General features: G+C 31.5%; 1 pseudogene; it reads right to left on the bottom strand.

Moving 5' to 3' along the window:
• Positions 1 to 253: 253 nt before the first annotated feature.
• Positions 254 to 917, bottom strand: LOC148545857 (uncharacterized; annotated as a pseudogene).
• Between the last annotated feature and the right edge of the window lie 3071 nt (positions 918 to 3988).

Here is a 3988-nt window from a genome sequence, read left to right as displayed (position 1 = left end):
TTAGGATAGTCCTTAACTAGATGCCTGGGTGATCCGCACCGGTAACACAAACCTTGCTTGTTTTTATGCTTCCTATTCGGTCGGTAGTTCTCAGTCCTCTTGAATTCTTGACTCCTTGGTGCCAAATTCTGATGGTGATCTCTTCGGTGGGACTCTCGGTTATCATTCTTTGCCACAACTGCGTTCTTCACACATTCTTCAGCTATCCAGCTCTTGTTCACAAGTTCAGAAAACACCCGAATCTCCATAGGTGCTACAAAGCTCTGAATGTCACTCCGAAGACCTCCTTCATACTTAATGCATTTTCACTCAGCAAAGTCCTCAGGAGCTCCCTGACAAATCCGTGAGAAATGACACAGTTCCTCAAACCTGCTAGTGTACTCAGTGATGGTCATCTGACCTTGTTTTAGCTGAAGCAGTTCAAGTTCCTTAGTATTTCTGGCTGAACTGGGAAAGTATTTCTTATAGAATTCTTCTCGGAACAACTCCCAAGAGATCACAACCCCATCAAGCTGCGGAATGCGCCTCACGCCCTACCACCAATGCTGAGCTTCACCTTGCAGCTGGTAGGTCCCAAACTCAACCCACTGTTCTTCAGGAACCTGCTGAGCCTGTAATGCTCGCTCAATGGCTTGTACCCAGTTATCTGCATCAGTAGAGTTCAAGGTTCCTCTGAAGGTCGGAGGATGAACCTTCAAGAAGGAGGAAAGCGTCATAGGACCATTATCGCCGTTGTTGCCATTGTTACCATTATTTATTTGGTTTCCTAGGGCTTCGGCTGTCGCTTGCATCGCCGCGGCCATATTCCCTAGAGTAGCCATGAAGTCTACAGGATTAGGAATATTCCCTGTCGCTTCAGGCATAGCATTGCCTAGTCTGCCTCTACCTCGCCCGCGTCCACGTCCGCGAGTCGACATCTGGTCCCTATACATACCAACCAAGTGATATCAAGTTGATCAGTCTCAATATCGCAAGTCTAGTTCTTTAAGTTCCAAATGCATACTCATGGACGTTTGTGCCACATATATCAATTAGATTTCCTAATAGCACATAGACACATACACAGAGAATGCACAGAAGCATAATCAGTTCGTCCTCAGGCTCTATAGTAACGAACTGCTCTAATACCATAATGTAACACCCTACCATATTTAATCTTATGCTTAAGTCATAAGACTGAGATAGTAAGGTATTACGACCTCTAAAAATATTATATATATATATATATAATAATAATAATAATAATAATAATAATAATAATAATAATAATAATAATAATAATAATAATAATAATAATAATAATAATAATAATAATAATAATAATAATAATAATAATAATAATAATAATAATAATAATAATAATAATAATAATAATAATAATAATAATAATAATAATAATAATAATAATAATAATAATAATAATAATAATAATAATAATAATAATAATAATAATAATAATAATAATAATAATAATAATAATAATAATAATAATAATAATAATAATAATAATAATAATAATAATAATAATAATAATAATAATAATAATAATAATAATAATAATAATAATAATAATAATAATAATAATAATAATAATAATAATAATAATAATAATAATAATAATAATAATAATAATAATAATAATAATAATAATAATAATAATAATAATAATAATAATAATAATAATAATAATAATAATAATAATAATAATAATAATAATAATAATAATAATAATAATAATAATAATAATAATAATAATAATAATAATAATAATAATAATAATAATAATAATAATAATAATAATAATAATAATAATAATAATAATAATAATAATAATAATAATAATAATAATAATAATAATAATAATAATAATAATAATAATAATAATAATAATAATAATAATAATAATAATAATAATAATAATAATAATAATAATAATAATAATAATAATAATAATAATAATAATAATAATAATAATAATAATAATAATAATAATAATAATAATAATAATAATAATAATAATAATAATAATAATAATAATAATAATAATAATAATAGTAGAGAAAATGATACTTAACTAGGAGCCTTGAGACAGGGGTAAAACAAAATCGTAAAGTAAAAAGCGCAACGCTCAGGAAAGGATTACTTGCGTGCTAAGAAACCTAATAGGAACATGATAAAGATAAGCAAAAGAATAAAGGAAAGCCAAGAAAACAGCATAACTAGCCCCTGACTCAGCCTGCAAAGCTAAGGCTGGCCAGAGGATATATATATATATATACAAATAGAAAACCAAAATACACCCAAGGACTGCTTCAATTCCCAGGATCCAGACGCCTAGCGAGGAGCCTCTCGACCTGCATCTGAAAAACAACAATACAATATGGAATGAGAACCGGAGGTTCTCAGCATGGTAAAAGTGCTACGCGTATAATAAATAAGGTCCTGAGAATGCCATAGGCAATCCTAGAACTTCATTATTCAATTATCCAACTTAATTACTAAACAAAAATCATAAACTGGGGTAGGTATTCTAAATCTACCTAACTTACTCAATTTCAATCCACACCTATCACCAAACCATTTCTCTATTTCCTCCATCCTTCCATCATCCATAATGCAACAGGAACAAACAACCAAACAAGTTCAAGCACAAGTAATGAACAGATAATACAAGTAGCAAATATACAAGTAGCAGGTGATATATATCAATTATGCATTCCCAATTAAGACATAGCAAACAAAGCACACATATGCATATGATGAATGTCTATCCTACTGGCCGTGAGCTCACGTGTCGGTTATTTTTGCCAGAATCCGACACATCTGGTAGCTAACCCAGACATTGGTCTCTAGGTTGCGCATCTCCAGGAGGATCATAAACGAAGGAGAGTGCATTTTCACATCGAAGGAGTGTGACTTTCCACCTTCTCCTGGAGGATATACGAAGGAGAGTGTCTTTCCACATCGAAGGAGTGTACCTTTCCACCTTGCAACCAGAGAAGAATGTGGGGGAAACAATACGAAGGAGAGTGCCTTTTCACCTTCCCCACATCTGCATCACGACAAGAGAGGAAACTTCCGTCCTCAACTTGCCATATCGACCATTTCGGCCACACACAGTCATTCCCAAATCTCATCATTTATCATCATCATTTCCTTACATTCGTTCTTTGTAGCCATAACAACATGTATTGATTTAGCTTTCACATCGTTCTATTATAATTCATCACGTTTACACTTTCCGGGTCCCGACCAAACCATTTATCAAACTCTTCCCAATATCTTTAATATCGAATAATCTTAAAATCAACCCAACTCTAACATTAAATCAATCACATCACATGAAGATTAAACTTTAACTTCTCGAACCCATGACTATCACTAAGACATCCTCGACACTCTGTTTTTTTTTCTGTTTTTAATATAATAAATGAACTCGGAATTTCACAAACTTTATGTTCAGGCATTCATCTTGAAATAAGCTTTCTAACAAACCAAAGATCATAATTTTCTGATTTCTCTAGCCTCAGGAATAAAGAAAAAACCGTGACTGCTCTGTAGTGCATAAAACCAGAAAAACAGCAGCAGCATGTGATATTCAAAATTCAATATAAAATTCAAGTTAAATCCAATGACTTTAAAAATTAATGTAGTTAAACTTTGCTCATCCAGGTTTCTTTCTCAATTGGTTCTGAGTTAATGCCATTTTTAATAAAGAAGTTACATTACCTGAAAGTTAAGTAAAAATGAGTCAAAATCTATTTTAGAAATCAACAAGCTTAGTACCTTTCAATTTGAATAACTTTTATTAGAAAACTCCAATTAAGATAAATTTTGGTTTGGGAACTCCTAGCTCATACAAGAACAAGTATGTCTTGGTTGTAACCCAATTGCTATTCAATTTTAAGAGTTACAAGCATTGGAACTTGGTGCATAACTTGTTGAAATCTGTTTCTTTTCAGCTTTGACCACCAATATTCAAAAATTC

Source organism: Arachis ipaensis, chromosome B9, assembly GCF_059453495.1.
Source record: "Arachis ipaensis isolate K30076 ecotype BB chromosome B9, ASM5945349v1, whole genome shotgun sequence".
NCBI lineage: Eukaryota > Viridiplantae > Streptophyta > Magnoliopsida > Fabales > Fabaceae > Arachis > Arachis ipaensis.
This window is presented reverse-complemented; position numbering and strand designations above follow the sequence as displayed.